This window comes from Corvus moneduloides, chromosome 13, assembly GCF_009650955.1.
Source record: "Corvus moneduloides isolate bCorMon1 chromosome 13, bCorMon1.pri, whole genome shotgun sequence".
In the NCBI taxonomy this organism is placed as follows: Eukaryota; Metazoa; Chordata; class Aves; order Passeriformes; family Corvidae; genus Corvus; species Corvus moneduloides.
The window spans coordinates 5,632,311-5,650,007 of NC_045488.1; the positions used below are offsets into that span (position 1 = coordinate 5,632,311).

Consider the following 17,697-nt stretch of genomic DNA (forward strand, 5'->3'; position numbering starts at 1 on the left):
TCCCAGGAAAAGTAAGGTGAAAGTCCCCGAGTCACTGGGTGGCTGCTGCTGAGCAGCCTGTGGAACAAGCAAAGTTCAGTGGGACACAGGGCAAGGATGCTGTGTGTTCCCAGCTCCCCAGCTTGCTGAGAGCATCCCTTCCTCCTGGGGCTCTCTTTTTGCCTGTTCGGAGAAGCTGAATGTTGCTGGGGACTATTTCCTCTTTTGAGCCTCACACAAGCTCTGGACACATCTGTGCTTCCAGCCGTCTCACAGGCTGTCCCAGACTCTGCAGGAGAGAGGGCAGAGCAGCAGAGAGCTGAATCAGCATCAGAGCAGCTCCCTTGGGAAGTGCTGTGCCCCCCATTTCAGGTCGGGGCAGATGCTGGAGGGTGTCCTTGGGAGCATCAAAGCAAAGCTTGAGCCTGAGGAGTGTGAGCCGGGTACCTGCACGGTGCAAGGAGGCCAGCTGGGCAGGGAGGGGCAACAAGGAGCACTGCAGGGCTGGCACTGTGGGGGTTAATGGCAAGGTGCAGGATACAGCTGGAGCGGACTTGGGAGAGGCAGAGCCTAATGAGGCTGAAGAGGTATCAGGTGGGAGAGCTGAGCTGTGGGTGTTGAGGGCTGTGTGTGAGGGAGGCAGCAGTCGCTGCTCCTTGCGAGATGCTGCGTGTTGGTTTTGAGAAGAGGAGCTGGAACAGGGAAGCTCTCGGGTAAGAAGCTGTGTGGGCTGCCTGTCCTGGCTCCGGGCAGCTGGGAGGGATGTGGGTGTCTGTGGCTGGTCGCTGCAGCAGCCCTGGCTGCCGGTGTGCTGGTGGGCTGTGGTGATGTGTGTTGGTGTCCGTGTCCCCCCCAGCACTTTGTGGGTTCATCCTCTGGCCCTTGGGAGCGCAAGCCTTTGGCTCCTGGCTTGTAGCTGAGATCCCATCCCAGGGCTGAGAGGAACCACTGTGGGCACCCCTGCCTGGAAATCCTCTTGGTGCCTTGTCCTGCCTGTGCTCTCCTCCAGGACTTGATGGCTGAGGTGCCTGATGCTCCCAGCCTGGCGTTGCTTCATGTTGCCAATAAGCCTTTCCTTCCAGAAGGGATGGTGATGGGATCCTCGAGCTTTGCCCCAGGCTTGTCCCCAGACCCAGGCACACTGCCTAGTACCCACCATGTTCTGGACTGCCCTGGCCCTGAGGGAAGGATACCTGCCTTCCAAAAGGCATGGGTAGCATAGATTTATTTATTCAGAGACTTAATTAGCATCTTTAAATATTAAATAGTAAACAAACTGCGTCTAGTGGGATCAACATTTACAAGCAGCATTTTTTTTTTTTTTCCCCTCCTCTCTGGGACATGCACTTGTTTTTTAAGTGCTTGGGGAGGAGCAGCTGTGTGTGGGCTCTGGTTGATGGGTGAGGGATGGACCCACAGCACTGCTGGTGAAGGAGGGGGAGAAGACAGGGATGAAGGGGCAGGAGGGCTGGGGAAAAATGGGGCAGAGAAGCAGGGGTATGTGTCTGGAGCATTGATGTCGGGAAATTGCAGAGCTAAGTGCTGGATTTTGGCATTTCCTGCAGGAAATTCCCTCCTGCCCAGGCAGGTGGAAGGGGACAGGCAGATGGAGGCTCCTGCCTTGGCACAGCTAATTGCAATCAAAAGGTGGTGGTCCCTGCAAGGGGAGGTGGTTTGCAGCTGATCTGCATCCTATTATCCCTGAAAATGGAGGCCTGCCTGGGAGCAGATTACACTGGGGGTTATTTTTTGGCAAAGCACTGTACAGTTTTAATTTTTCCTTTTTGCTTATTCAGGCTTTAGCTCCAGAGGAAAATAGCCTGGGGTGGCTTTGAAATGGATTCTCTCTGCCCCATTAACTTATTCAGTGAGTTTAATGGGCCTTTTTTTCTCTGAGCCTTGAAGCCATCATTAAAAGGCAAAGATTTATAAAAGCAAAGATACTCCTGAGCTTTAGTCAAACTTTGGGGGAGAGGGAGGGGGGCAATGGTGGTGCTGCTGTCTGTGGTTCTGGTGATGCTGTGAGTTGAGTGTTGCTGTTGTGCCTCTCTGGAAGCTTCACACGGACAAGAGGACGAGCTTATTTGGGATGCTGCCCATGTGTCTCTGCTGAGGATCTGTGGGATCAGCTGGGCTGGGAGTGAGTCCTCACCTGCAAACGATGGGATGTTATCCGGGCTCCTACACATTGGGATGTTGCCTGGTGTGACCTGTCTGGGCTACAAAGCTGCATCTCTCCAGGCTGACAGAGAGAAACTTCTCTTGCTTTGTGTAGGCTGCTCATACCTTTATTTTCACCTCTTTTATGCTGCACCAGGGCTGGGCTGTGCTCGATGCTTTCATGGGCGTCTGTGGTCAGTGCTTGGAGCTGTTCCCCTCTGTCCCTCTCTCTGACAGTGGCATGAGTCTTACTGCACCCCTGTACTGAGCAGCCCAGGGCTGCAAGAGGCTGGGTGTCCCTTGCAGGGGTTGCACTTGTTTAGCATGTGGCCTGCTCTATCTGTTACAAAATAGAGGAGTGTCTGGAGAATGAGACTGAGATGAAACGTCTGAGTGAACTCCCCCTTTCTTTGGCTCTTCTAGGATCAACCTCTCCACTTCTTGTTCTGAAAGCCTCTTTTTGGGGAGTAAACACAGGAGCATGCAAGGTGTGGATTGGCATGTCACTGGGGGTATCCCCCTGTTGGCAGGGCTGAGGCTTTGTTCCCCAGGCCATGATGTGCTGCGAATGTCACTTCTGGAGGGGCAGCCTGTGCCTTGTACTGCTGACAGGAAGCAGTGGCAGGGAAGAGCTGGGGGCAGCAGGAAGTGTGTCCCAGCTCACTCCTGGACATTAAGTTGAGCTGTCACCTCCTGGGGTGGCGGAAGCCAGCCATGGCATGCTCCAAAGTGGTGATGCCACAACATGGTGGAGTTTCTGTGTTGGGACAGCTTTTCCTTTTCCTGCTTGCAGGGTGAGCAGACCAGGTGTAACCCTTGTGTCTCTGAGCCCAGCCTGTCTCCTGCCAGCTCACAGGTGCTGCTAGGAGAGCCAGGGCTGGGAGCTTTGTGATAGCTGGAGACCAAAACACGCTGTCACCCCTCACGTTTTGCATGGTGTGCTTGAGAATTGCACCCCTCACCAGCCCTGCTGCAATTCAGGAGTGGGGGGAAGATGCTGTGGGAGAGGGAAAGGACTGGCTTGCCCATAGTGATGTGCTGAGGGTTGCATGCGTGGGGCCCACCCCAATCCCTGACTCCTGCTGGGTGCCAGAAGTGGCTGGAAAATGGGACTGGAGAGTGGGTGACGTGATTCGTGTGTATCTGTGCTGGTGGCCCTGGGGCTGGCTCACTGCCCCCACCACGGGGTGGAGGGACAGCAGCCCCGACCCTGGCCGCCTGTCACCAGCCTGGCAGCCATGTCCTGGCGGCGGGAGGAGCCTTGGCAGTGGGAGAAACGCTGCCTCTGCCAGCAGATGAGCTGGATCAGACCCTGGTGGGGAGGGACTGTGGGGCTTGCCAGGAGGAAGGAAGGGCCTCCAGCTCCAGGAGGAGATGTCTGAGGGTTTGTTTGTAGCCTCCCTGGAGGCACTGACCACCAAGACTGCCCTTGGAATACTGCCTCGGGGCAGTGGTGGGACAAGGACATGCTGGAATGACCCTGAGGTTGTTGTGGCCAAGCAGAAACCAGCTTCAGTATGCAGCCATGCTGGGAGAGGGCTGGTTCCCCATGATGGCCTGTCTGTGACCTCCAGAACAAGGGGGAGGCTCCTTGGAGATCCATCAGCTCCCACATCCCTCCCCAGGTCACAGTGGTCAGGAGAAGGAGATACTCATTTCCTAATAAAGACCCATAAAATGCACTTCTCTCCTGCCCCTGTAAATGCTTGCATCCCCTGCCCCTGTAAATGCTTGCATCCCCTGTGCCACCTGCTGTGTAAATTGCTGCTGACCCTGTAAATCAACCTCTGCTTTGCTCTGCCTTCCCTGAATCCAGCCCTTCCTTGTAAATCCTCCGTTCCCATTAGTTTTCCCTCTGCTGACCCCCCTTGCTCTGCCTGTGCTGTAAATCCTGAGCCCTGGTGAGGCTGGGGGAATGGATGGGGCGATGGAGGGCAGCTGTCCCAGGATGGGTTAATCCCTCCCGCCAGCTCCTTCAGGACTCACTTGCCACTGGGAGATGGTGGAGGACATTGTGCCCGGCTGCCTGCAGGGTAGGTCATCCTTGTGCTGCGAGCAGGGCTGGGCTGTCATCTTCAGCTGGGCTGCAGCCAGCTGGCTGTAAACTGGAGGGTGTTGGTATCCCAGCCCTCAGCAGGGCTCCTGGGGATGGCTGCTCCCCCAGGACACATTTCTGATATGTAAAAATAGCCGGAGTCAAGAGAAAATCTCCTTTTATCCCTTGAGTGCTTGGGGTCATGCCATAGCTTAGCTCCGCCGCGCCCCTGTGTAAGCTCCCTTCAGTGGGCACTGAAGGAGCCGTGGGCAGCAGAGGTCCCTTGTGTAAGGGAGAATTGTCACCTGGGCTTCTGCTGGATGCTGATGCTCTGAGTCTTGAGTTGCTGGGATGACCATGCTATGTTCTTTTCCTCTGGAACAGCACGTAGGAGCTGAGGCAAAGGGTCTGACAGAGACCTGACCTGGTGGAGGTGTGGGAAGCCAAACATCAGCTCCGTGCCGTGACCTGGGTGTGCCAGGGGAGGTGTCAGTGTCTGTGGGAAGGCTGTGTCTGCAGCTCATGGCTTGTCCTCGATACAGGCTGGTAGTGCTGCTGCTTTGCTGTGGCTGGCTGGGGTGTCCCGAGGGTGTGCAGGCAGCTGGCACCCAGGCAGGTGTTATTTGGCGTACAAATTACTGAGTCTTTCTAAGGCCTGGTGAGCAGAAGCCGGTGACACTCCAACACAGCTGCCTTTTTCCTCCTGATGAGCAGGAGGGAGTGACACCCTGAACTGCAGGAGCAGCTCTGCCCTGCTCCCACAGAGGTCAGTGGGGCACACAGCAGTGGATGCACAGTCAGAGTTGGGATGGGGTCACCCGTGGCAGTGTTTTGGGATGGTGTTGTCTGAAAAGCTTCTGTGTGAACACAGGACTTAGAGAGTTCTGCTTGGCTCACTGGGGAGGGAAATGCTGCAGGAGATCTGAGTGCCCTGTGATGTGGCTTTCTGAGTACCTCAGCCCTCAAGCTATGAGTGGGAAACTGGGGTAGCAGCCTAGAGCAAGGGAGTGCAGCCTTTCCTGCCTTTCTCTGCAAGCCCCAGGCCTGGAGGAGATCCTCAGCTGTCTGAGTGGTTCAGGGTTTGGTTTACAGAAGTGCTGGCCCTGACCCAGCATGGACTGTGTGTGTCCCCTGGAAAGGTACCGACCTGTGTCACCTGTGGCTCAACTCTCCCTGATCACCCCGGGTGTGGCTGCCAGAAGATTTGCAAGAAAAACGTGGAGATGCTCAGGCTGACTGATTCAGGCATTAATATTAACTGTTGGTGATGCTCTGCGATGGACCTGGGCTTGACCCAGCTGGGTGTTTCCTTTAGACCTTTCTCTTGATGCCAAACATTTTTTTTTAATTAGTTTTCCTCCTGTATCTTGTGTCTGAGTTGTGTATTAACACTGGGCTTATTGATGCTACTGTGCTCTGGCTTTGGGAGGAGGATGGAGGAGATGATGAGTATGGTGGGAGCACAGGGATGCTAAACAGCAGTGGGAAAGGCAGGGGGCAGTGGAGGAGAGCGGAGGCAGATTTTCAAAATCCATATAAATAGCAAAAATAAATTTCCAGCAAACACTTCCAGTCCTGCAGTATTAAGAAAGTGAAGCACTAGAGGATAAGGAAAGCATGAGCAATAACAGCAGGGATTTAGAAAGAATAAATCTTGCCAGACAAACCTGATTGCTTTTTCTTTTTGATGGAATCACAAAATTAGTGGCTGAGCAGAACGTGGAAATCCTAATATATTTGGATTTAGTAAAGCATTTGATATAGTGTCTCACCAAATCTTACTCTCAAAATTAGTTCAGTTTGCCTTGGATACGATGCTGCCAAATGGACTGAGAACTGGCTAAGGGCCCTACACTCGTAATGATGGGCTGTGTTTGGGGAGAGGGGGAGCTGTGGGAGCAGAGCTACGACCTGGCTATTCTCACTGAAAAAATACAAAGCAACAGAAAAGCCTCAAAATAATAAAAAAAAAAAATATCCAGGAATGTGGTCTCAGTTTAAGGCACCTTATTATGGGAATGCTGACAAACTGGAGAGAGTTCAGAAGTAAAAAGAGTGGGGGAAAAAAGGCATCAGAGGGGTCAGATTACCCGCAGAGGGAGGCTGGGGGCTGAGAAATCCCAGAGCTGGAGGCGTTTCAGGGAGGAGCAGGTGGAGGCCAGTGGGGCTGGGATGGATGTTTGGGACCTGGCAGGGAGCAGCACCTCAGCGCCTTCGCCCCCGCGCAGCGGAGACTCTCTGAGCTCCCATTTCACGGCCCTTTCCAGATATTATCGGATAAGCAGGGAGAATATTCACCGTGACTGTCAGAAAGAACATCCCTGACCGGGGGAGCTGGGCACGTTTCCTCAGGGAAAATCTTGAGTCTTGGAACAAGCACGAGGAGATGGCCCTGGGTGGTTTGTGTCAGTAGATGGAGTTTTTTTTTTTTTTTCCTGGACTTGGATGGGAAGCTGAGAGCTGATTGTAGCTGCTTTGAGGTGCTGCCTCCTGCAATATTTATCTGCACCTCACAGGCATTTATTTATCATTGGGGAAAAGGGTGGGAAACTGCTGGTGGCAGCTGGAATGCAGACATGTCCCTAAGGCAGGATGGCCAAGTCCCTTCATGTTTAAAGCTTCTGGAAAGGTGGTGACCCTCTGGTCACCTTGCAGAGGAAGGACAGGACAGCTTGATGCTGCTCACAGGATTTTGTGTGAGGAGTTGCCTGTAGAAGCTGGGAAGGATGAGGTCTTTAGCAGGCTCACCCGTGAAGCTGTCTGTCCAGCATGCTGAGCTCTAGGAGTCCTGCAGCACTCAGCTGGAGCCTGGGAGGGGTGCTGAGTGTGCCGAGGCTCTTGGCATAACTGCGAGGTTCCCACAAGGTGAGGAAACCCGTGGCTGTCAGCGATGGCTGGGTTGGACCATTTGGGTGCTACCAGGGCTACTGCCCCCACTGCCAGTGGGATGGTTGGCTTGAGCCAGGCTTTTCTGTTTGCCTTTTAAAGCAAATCTGTGCCTTTTGACACAACTGCAAAGAAACTTTTGGTGTGGGAAATATAGCTTGCTAGAGGGAATGTCCCTTTGTATAGGGAACAGCCACCCTTGTGAGCCAGTGTGGTGAGAATTACAGGGGATGAAACAGAGTTGGGGAGCAAAAAAGCTCCCCAAAGCCATAGAGCAGAGCTTCCATGAAGGGCTCCTAGAAGGTGGGGGTGGCCTTGTGTTGGTGTGCTGGTCTCCCTGTGAGAGCACAGGGTTTCTTCAGCCCCCACATGTTCCTTCAAGCAATCCCCTGCTTTGCATTTCTCCCTGCCCAGAGCTGAGCCTGCTGGGATGGGGCTGAACCAGGCAAAGTTTGGGAGGTATTTTTAGCTGTTCTAATTGTGGCAAATAAATGCCATTCTTACTTGTTGGGATTGAGCTATGGCTAAATCACAACTAGTTCTAATGACGATAATTACCGGATTTCAATATTTATAGAAACGGGTGCTTCCTTCGTATTGGCAGATGCTGCTGTGCTCTCACCTTCACAGATCGAAACCTTGGCTCATTATTGCTGCACCTATTTATTTACTTGCACATCTTTTAACCCACAGATGACAACACATGAGAGATCTGAAAAGATACGGGCCCAGTGCAGACGCTGTAGTCTTTGGGTAGCAGCTGCGGGATGAATAGGGAAGCACCTCCTGAGGGCCTGTGGGTTGGATCCTTGCTTTCTGGGAACTCATGAGAGGTGTTCTCAGGGCTGCAAGCTTGCCTGGTTCTGCCAGGGCTTAGCCCCCAAGGGGTGGCTGTGGCTGTGCATATTTTTGCATGCATTAGAGCAGTGGATGCTGCCTGGGATTCCTGTGTGCACCAGCACACGTACACGCTGGAACTGGGACAGAGCTGAAAGGTGAGGCTACAAAAACAGCTCCAGTTCTGTGATGCTGGAGTTGGAGGAGCTTGTGGAAAAGGCTCTGGGAGGCTCCTGCCTGCAGCAGCTTCTGGATGTCTTGATTTAGCAACATCACTCTCCCCTCTGGTACTGCAGAAGGGTGGGCACCTTTAGGAACATGTGGGTGCAGAGCCATGCATTTGGGTGCTACATGTGCCATCCCCTAAGCCTGGGATGGAGGTGCAGATCCCCCTGGGCTGTGTCAAACCAGCCCTGTCGGGTGATCGCAGCCTGCGGGTCCTCGCTGGTATCCAGCCCCATACATCCATCGGGTCTGAGACTCCCTCCTTGAGCAAGGTGTAGAAAAGATTCACTTATTCAATTTGCTATCTCTCCAGTGCCACATAAGCTGTATTGATAAATTAATCTTATATTGTTGTGACTAAACAGCCCTGCAATTTTTTACACTGTGCAGTCTAATCTGTCTTGACAGCTGTATCATTAGTTTATATTTGTTGTAATCTTATTCACTGTGCTGGCTGTGGGGAGTTTTTATTTGAGGCGCTCTGCTGCTGTGCAGGCAAAGGGCACAACTCTCTGCTGGGCACCTCAGGGTGCTGTGAGGTGAAGCTGGGGTACACCTAGGCAGCCACCTGGGTCCCCTGCCCAGGAGTCAGCCCCAAATTCTGCTCTGCTGCCTCATAGCAGAGTCTTCCTGGTAGCAGCACCCACATTTGGTGAGGCTGACTGGGCCTCACCAAAGCATCCCTGCTGCTGTGGTTTTGATGGGGACCTCCAAGCTGGTGTAAAGATGGAGAAAATGTGGATGTTGGAGGAGCGGCCTCTTAAGGCATCCTGAAAATTCTGCTGTGTGATGAGAGATAAGTTGTTTACTTAGTCCATGGTTTAGCTTTCTGTGATACGGAATGGTCCCTGCTCTGTTGCTGAGGTTACCTGTGGGTCACAGAGGATAAAGGGACTGTGGGGGCTGGGACTGCACAGTCTGTCACCCAGGCCTTTGGAGATGTTGCAGGAGGGATGGTGATATGTGCTGGCATAGTGTCGTGAGTTGGAGGTGACAGTGGCACAGAGTCACGGGTGGCTGACTGCTCCCCTGGCTTCAGCCTGGGTTTGTTGTTCCTGGTCCAAGTGGGGCTGATTCAGGTCCCTCTGCTGATTCTGTAAAGCCCCTTTGCTTCACAGGCAGCTTTATATGCATGTTCTTCCAATAACTTCTCCCCAAATCTGTGGAGCGAATGGTTTGGGTTAGTGCAATGAGATTTCTGCCAGCAGGGAGCATGAGAGAGACTCCCTTCCCTGGGCATGGGACAGGGGGTGGGAGGCATTTCTGCTTTATGTCTTGAACTTGCTAAGTTTGGGTGAGAAAGAAGCCTGCACTCCAGCAATTGTTCTATTTGCAGCATCTCTGACCAGACGTGGATGGCGCAATATCAAGCCCAGTTTTCTCTCTTGAGTGCATTCTTTTGGGAGAGCATATGGGATCTGGCAAGGTGCTCCCAAAGTAGGTTTGTAGACGTGCACCTTGCAGCCTGATGGTGCAAATTGTTCTTTAGCCCTTTCAACAGGATGGTGCCCCTGTAATGCAGGGTCCAGCTGTGCTCAGGTTCACCTGGAACCAGCGATGTGTGAGCCCAATGATGTGCCACAGCACCTCATGGTGCTGGGTTGGTACTGCCCCTGTGATTTCCCCTTTGCAGGCAGGTCTGGGAGCAGAGGGTTGGATGTGCTGTGTGACAGCCCCAGTGGCTTTGTGTAGGGCTGGTAAGGGGGGAATGGTGAAACTTGGTGAGATCTGCATGGTGGCACCAATAGTGAGTGAGGAAAATCCCTGCTCCAGGAGACAAATGCTTGGGAAAACATCTGTAACCTGCTCATGCTGAGCTTGCAGTGATGATGTGAAAGGGGTTTCACATGTGCTGGTCCATGATAAGTGCTCGTGAGGGTCTGGTTATGTAACTGCCCACCAGGCAGCTTGGAACCTCCTTGCCACAGCACCAGGTTGCACTAGAGTTAAGCTGCCATTAGTGATGTGATCTCCAGTTGGGAATGGCTGGAGACAGCCCTGGTAGTGGCTGAAAACTTGGTTTGCATTCTGCAGCCAGGAGAGCCTCCTGCTGTCATTCGTCATGGGCTGCAGCTGGTGACAAGGTGACAGAAGCCAGCAGGTTGAACACAGCTACTCAGCACAGCCAGAGGCAGGAGGTGTCCACACTGTTGGTAGAGGCATCACATAGTCCCTCTCTCCCAGCTAGGTGGGGTGATGGAGATGGGGGTCCCTGGCGCTTAACCTAAATCTGAGCTTGGTGACAACTGCAGTGCATCTGCCAGCATGGCAGCGGCACCTCCCTGTGCATGGAGTGCTGCTGGCCTGCTGTCCACTGCCATGGAGAAGATGCTTTTCCCACTCGGCTGGTCTCTGGTTCCTGGGGACCTTGCTCCAAGCTCTAGTGGTAAAGGATAATCCATGGCCTGCAAGGATTCTGCTGGTGTTTTCAGCAAGGAATTGACTCGTGGTGTCAAACCTTAGTGTTGTGCAGGGCTCCCAGGTGGGAGGGGGTGGCTCAGCGTCTGAAGTGGGCCCACTGGAGCATATAGCAATTGCCCAACATGCTGCTCTTCTTGCCACACGGGAAAGATTTCTGTTCTACCCTCCAGCCCTCTTCACAGCAATTGATGGTTGCTGTTCACACCCCCCTTGCTGGTTAGCTTCATGTCAGAGCTGGGAGTGCAGAGCGGGCAGGAGAAGCCTCCCTGGAGGCTACACTGGTGGCAGGGCCAGTGACAAAGCTCAGCTCTGCTCCTGCTGCCCTTGTCTCTGGCCACCTCCTGCCCCAGGTGAGGGTGTTGATGGGGAAAATTGCAGCTTTTTGCTGCTTATAACCCTCTCATCCCTTAGCCAGCGTGAGAGTGTCTCAATTAGCATTTAACCTGTTTATCCCTGGGTGAATTGCAAGTCCCTGCCCTTGACTCCCAGATGGGTCTCACTCATCCATTAGTGCCAAGCATTGCTTTAAGCTCAGGGTATTCCCTGTGCAACTTGGAGTAACCTCCAGTGCTGCCAGATCCTAGGAACTGGTGTCAACTGGGAGCCACAGGGAGTTTTGGCTGGTACTGCTATGCTCCACCCATACTGATGAGACTATTTCCATAGCAACTACAGGATGTTTCAAAGGGGAGTTAGGGGAAAGATGTGAAAAGTCAAAACCAACCCAGCTTAAAACCATCATGGGCAGAATCTGTTGGTCAGCGTTTGGGGGTGGCTTCAGGACATCTTGTACTGCCTCTCACTCAGAGGTTCTCTGGATCTGTGTGTTTGTGTGGGACCTCATGGCCAGGCAGCCCTGATGTCCTCACCACCCAAAATGGAAATGGGAGCTGGTGCTTTCATTGCACAGCTGGGGAAGGTTGGGATGCCCTCATGGCGCAGCAGTGCCAGGGCTTTGGGACTGGGAAGGGGCAGGAGTGTGCAGGGATGGCTGTGTGGAGGCAGCACATGCTGCTGCTCTCAGGGGAACCATGGAGGATATTGCAGCTGCTGATGCACAGAGTCATTTCCCAAGCTGGTGGCATTGCTGTGCTCACTGTCAGCAAGGTGATTTCAGTGGTGCTGGGGGCTGTGCCAGCTCAGGTGGGAGTCAGGAATGTCTTACACCTGTTCCTGCTGTCCTGTAGGGTCCAGAGTCCTGGGGAAGGGAGCTGCAGCTTCTGGACTTGGAGCATCCCAGTGCTGCTTTGTCTCTAGGCTCTGCCCTCCCCTCTGTCCTCATCCTGCTTCCTTCACTTCTGTCTTCTGCCCTCACTGAGAGCCAGCAAAACATCTGGAAGGGCTGTACATGATGATTTTTGGGGTAAAAAGCTTTGGTAATGTCATGACAGGTGCAAGCCTGGCATGGGGACACTGCGCATCCTGTCCCAGGGGCTGAATCCAAGCCTTGGCGCTGCAGTAGGAGAGATCAGAGTGCGGCCTGACCCAGTGCTGTTGGAGATATCTGTGGCTTGAGTTTGGGGGCTTTGGGCAGGTCTGGCTGCCTGGTGAGCTTGAAAGTGTCTGAGGGGCTGGGTGGGCCCCCAAGGAGCTTGGTGCGGGGAGGCTGCGAGGGAGGTAAGTGTGGGGTGATATCAAAGTGTAGGTTGGTGACACCTGGCCCCAGCATTCCAGCTGCAAAGGAGGGAGCACAAAGGCAGCCCTTCTCCATCCCACTGCAATCCCCACAGCGAGAGGAGGAGCTGGCTGCGGGAGGGCTGTCCCTGCCAGCTGCTGTCCCCGCTAAGCCCAGCCTGGCACACAGTGTGGGTTCTGGGGCCCAGCTGCTGCTGGCTGTGAGCGAGCCAGCCCCGCTCCCCGGAGGGCTGCCTGCTCTGGGGGCAGACAATGTCCGTATTCTTTGTGCAGAGTGAGTTTTTCTTCACGGATAAGCCTCTGGGCTCCGGTAGTTTGCTTTGAGGATGGGCTGGTGCTGGGACTCTCTGAGGCCTCCAGCTGCCCAGGAGCAGAAACAAAGTTTGAGTGATTCTTTGCAAAAACAAACGAAAAATAATAAACCAACATGTGCCTGGAGGGACTTTATCTGATGATCTGCTTTCTGGCTTCAAAATTGTTCCATGACCCTAAATGGCACCAAAAAGACATGTGTCCTGTTAAATACATCTTCAGAGCAAATGGCAAAAGGGCAAGCGATGTCAGGAGGTGCATCGTAACTTCCTTGCTCCCTGCCTCTCCTCAATTACTGCTGAGCAGGACCTTTGGATTCCTCAAGTGCCCCTGTGAGATTTTATACCTGTTAGTTTAATGCCAGCCTCCTGGAAATCCTTCAGCAACAGGAGGCTCATATTCAGGAGCACAAAGCTATCGGGCTCATCACATTTTTGCTCATCTTGTGGATGTCATTATGTGTCACCGCTGTGGCCTTAAACCTCTGTGCAAAGCCCCAAGCCCCAGTGCTGAACAACATCTTCAAATGGTGCAAGGAGACCCTGCTGGCTGAGGGTGGGGATGTCAGCACTGGGTTAATGTTTGCCACGTGTTGGCCATGCTGCAGTAGCTCAGGTTGTGTCCTCCTGCCTTGCTCCTGGTGTAAAACAAATCTGATCTGATTAGCAGCCAGTGCAGCTCAACAGCAGCGTGTTTGGACAGTGTGAGCTCAAGGGTTTCAGCCCACCTTTGGCCCTGGTGAAGGAGGTGCCCATGGTGAGGTCTTGGTTGATGGGGGCTGGTCTTGGTGTCCTGATAAACTGGAAGTCAAGGTGCCAGGCAAGCAGAGGCTTCTCCATAGCTCAGCTATGCCTTTATGCAGAGGAATGGCAGATTGAGCTGAGGAGATAGAAGCCGTCCCAGGATTTGCTGTTTGTGCAGCTGGATCAGCTCTAACGCCACAGCCTGGTTAGCAGCGTCTCTGACTGTCAGAGTGTCTTCTATAACATTTTTGCAAGGTGCTTTTTACATGTTTATAAGAACAAAGTAGAGTGCTGGGAGAGGAGCTTTTAAAGTGTCTGTTGCCTCCTTGCTCTCCTTTCTTCCCCTCCCTGCCTCTTTCTGCCTGTGTCATGTTTATAGGCATGCCGGTTTGCTTTTCCTTTTCAGAGCCAGATGACTTCCCACAAAATACCTGTTATCCTGGGAAGCCTTGAGCTCTGAGTCACCATTCTTAATGAGTATATCCCCCTGCTCCTGAATGATGCTTCTGTTCTTACACCTCTGCAATAAGAGCCAAGTCAGTGTGTGTGTGTCCCTCGTAAGAAAAGCTTTGTGGAGGGAAGGGAAGAGATTGTTTTCATGGCTTTTCCTGGAGAAAAGGGGCCCAAGCCCTTCTCCTGGGTGATGGAGGAGCCCCTCCATTGCTGCTGAGGAGGGTGGGCAGAGCTGGCTGTGATTTATTTGAAGTGCAGATACAGACCTCGGGGGGTCATGGCAGTTGGCTCAAAAATAAACTGAGAATTTATGGAGAATGTATCTGGTTCTTTGGCTTTGTAGGGAGCAGCCAGAACCTGGGCAGGCAGATCTGTGATGCTGTGGAGGTAACAAGGGCCTTGGAAAATCTCCTTGTAGGTTGGAGTTGCTCTGCCCATGGCTGTCCTGAGGACAGAGGCTGGGAGCCTGGCCTGTGGCCAGCCCAGCTGGGCATTGCTGCATGCCTGTTTGAGCTTCATAAACATCTGAGGAGCCAAAATGCTGGAGGATCAAAGTTCAGGCTCCCTGGGAGATGTTTGAGGAAGAAAAACAAACCAGCAGCCTCACAAGAGCAGCATCCAAGTCCAAAAAGATTGTCTCTCCCTCGTCTTTCTTGGCCAGTGGCTTTCCCTGTGTTTGGGGAAATGGGGTGAGCTGTACTACGGGGGTGGTAGAGCTGTGGGGGAGCAGAGGAGGTAAAATTAGGGTGAGGGAGTGTGGGAAGGCACTGGATTTGGCTGCTGGATAGCCATAACTGTGCAGAGGCTGAGGCACCCTTTGGCAGCCACGGTTTGAGCTCCAAGCTCTGGTTTCTGTGCTGCTTTCAGGATCTGGCCATGGGAGCAGTGGAAAGGATCTGCCCAAAAATGTGCACCTGAACCAAAACAGGGTTAGAGATGAAGCCCATGTGCATGTAAAACTCCTGAAATGAGACTCACATGGTGGCTGTGGTTTTTGGGAAGCGTGCTTGTGGATTTGCGTGGGTGGGTGGCAGCAGGTCCGGATTAAGGACTGCAGCCCCCTCCAGCCATGGCACTTGCACAGTCCCATTCCTGGCTCTCGTGTCTGCTTTTTCTGGACTCTTGCTCCTGCCTCCTCATTCCCAGTGCCATCTTTCACAGTAACAGCCAGTTTGTGGGAGATTTTATTTTCTCCTTTTCCTCCTCCATCCGTTTTCCTGTCTTCAAGCACAGCATGAAGCGCATTGAGTGCATGTGGCTGGCAGAGCTCCCTTTTGGGTCCTAGCTGAGCTACTGTGGTCTACCAGAATATCGTCTTGACCATCTCCAAAGCTCTGTGTCTTTTTGGGGGGGTGTCCTTTCCACCACATGCTCTTTGGCACTGCTTTTTATCAAGAGTTACTCCTGCTAAGAAGAATTCTAGTGATCCCACACCTTTAGTACCTCCCATTTTCTTGCTAATGTGTGTAGGCACTGTCCTTTCCAGGAGAGGAGCAGCTCCCTTTGGAGTAGAGATTGGCAGCTTTTTTTGCCTATAATTATATATATAAATATAGATATATAACTATTTAAAAAAAAATACTATAATTTGGTTTATGAAAAGCCCCAGACCTGTTTGGAGATGGGAGTGTGACGGAATCTGACTTCCAGTTTGAAGTTTCAAGGAGGGTTTAATAAAGCAGAATGTGATTACTGAAGCCGATTTTGACCAGGTGCTGCTTCCTCTCTAAAACGCCATTTGATCTTTAAAGACCACAAAATGTTGCACACTGCTGGCTCTCCCTGCATATGCAACCCTATAGATGAAGCATCCTTTCCTTTGGCATGCCACGTACTTGGAGAACTGCTGAGAAACAGGCGCTCTTTTGCTTTACGTGGGTGCAGGAACCCAAAGGATGCTGTTTCGCCCTGAGGTTTGTGTGATGTAAAACTCCCAGGGGAATGGTTTTTTTTTCCTGTCCTTGAGTTGCCCTCCCATCCTATAGCCAGCTGCATGGCTATTTTGGAGATGTGGTATGATTAGACATGCACAGGTTGACGTTAGCAGTCCTGAGCCAGGGGTCTCTGCTCTGCGTACCCCAGATCCATGTCCAACAGTGGGAAGCACCTATCTGGGCACAGGAAGCTGGCTTTGTAGGCTCTCCTGCCAGAGACTAATGAAAGAAATGGCCTTTTGGGGAAATATAATTGGTTTTGTCACTCAGAGGAAAAGGGGAGTGAGCTTTGGCTGATGCTGCAGGTGGGGAGTGAACTCTCACTTTTACTGATGATTCACCCAAGGTGTCTGTGTTTGTGTATTTATATCCATGTCTGCAGGACAAAACTGCTCATCCTATTTCATGCTTTCTCACTCTGGATCGTGTTTGGGACTGTGCAGGGGTCAGATAGTCGTGGGGAATAAATAAGAGAGTTAGGGAGAGAGCCTGCAGGAGCTGAGAAGTGCCAAGGTGGCAGGCAGGGAGCTGGCGCTGAACCACGAGCCCAGCCCTTACAGAGAGGGGTTTTTTGGGCACTGTCCCCTCAACCCTGCTCCCTGCAGGAGGTGCTGCAGCCTTTGGGAGTTTCCTCCTGAGGCTTTTGCGCTGCTCCTTGTCTCTGATAAATGAGGTTTCTTCAGCACTGGAATGGTTTTGGACACCTCAGTCCTTGCTTGGGACCCCAGGGCTGCTCCCTCCCAGGAGTAGCTGAGTAATAGTGATGGAATATTAGGGCAGGTATTTGTTGTGGTGGCAGCTGTACTGCTGCCCACAGCACTTCTTCAGCTCTGCTATCCTACTTTACACCTATTTCTTCCTTTCTGAAAGTGTGTGCCTGGGAATAATTCCCCACAGTGAAAAACTTTGGATGCAGTGTGTGATAACAGGAACATACTGCTTCGTGTGTGCTGCGGCCATCTGTCCATGCTGCGACCAGGCAGCCTGCTGTCCTCTAGTAACACTGACACACTGTCCCTGAAAGGAATGCGCTCTGCTTCATAAGTCATCATCCAGAGCTGGTGGGGGATGCAGAGGCTTGAGGAGATCACAGAACGAAACTGGAGCACAAACACGGAGCACAGTGCACCCTGAGAGGATCTCCTGTCCTGGGGACAAAAGCAAAGGATGAGGTTCTGGTGGTGCTGTCACTGCTGCCTGTTTCTGATATCCAACTCCCGTGTGTCCTTATGGGTGCCATGCAGGATGGAATAAGCGCAGAGCCTGGGGAAAGAAACCAAACATATTCAGCATAGCTTAAAGCTGTTTCTCGGGGCATCTTCCATGGGAGGGTGTCTATAGGACAATCTTGTTAGACAGTGCAGCTGTAGCAGCTCTTCTGCACCCTGTGGATGCTACTGGCCAGCCAGTGGCCAGGCAGATGCTGTTGGGGTGAACACAAAACTTATCTGGGCTCATCTGAAAAGTGTTCTGTGAGGGAGTCCTTCCTAATTCCTTGTGTCCTGTGACTTGCTTGTGTCTAGCAGTTGGGTTTCTCCAGAAGGCTGTTGAGATGCCACTGTGCAGCGGGGAGCTGTACTGTTCCCACACCTTCCTCAGCTGGGGATTGGGAACTTTCTCCTTTGCTCAGGAAGGGTCTCCTTTCTGGAAGGGTCTGCTTTGGATGGCTGGGTGGGATGTGGCCGGGCCCATGGGATGGGGGCTGAGTGCATCCCTGTCACACTCCCTGCAGCACCCACATACCCCGACACGACCTTGGCAGGAGGAGCAGAGCGGCGCAGAGGGAGCTGTGTCGCAGTGGTGTTTTATGATCGTTACCTTGACGAATCACAATTACACTGTGGGGTTATGCTCATAATTGTTTCTACAAAGCTGGATTTGCTTTCTCTACCCTCCTTTTCCCTCAAATTATCCTTAATGATCCACTGCTGGGTGATTTTTCTATGCTTTTTGGGAAGGGGAAGACTGTGCTTTAAACGGGGAAAATGTTGTCCTTGTAAGTCTTTATTCAGCTGCACTTGCCTTTAAGTTTCTGTTACCAATTCACTTTTATAAATTTCATATTGAGGGAATCAAG

General features: G+C 52.5%; 1 protein-coding gene across 4 annotated transcripts in view; it reads left to right on the forward strand.

Annotated features, from left to right (window-relative positions):
- The window catches only part of NTRK3 (neurotrophic receptor tyrosine kinase 3), a 219,078-nt gene that overhangs the window by 9,677 nt on the left and 191,704 nt on the right, over positions 1–17,697 (forward strand). Inside the window, exons 1-2 of one of the 4 annotated variants that reach the window (XM_032122345.1) lie at positions 4,556–4,561; positions 15,769–15,774. The exons of the other annotated variants lie outside the window; for them this stretch is intronic. The gene's annotated coding sequence lies outside the window, so the exon portion shown is untranslated. Of the gene's footprint in view, positions 1–4,555; positions 4,562–15,768; positions 15,775–17,697 lie in introns of those variants that run through there. 4 annotated transcript variants of the gene reach the window in all.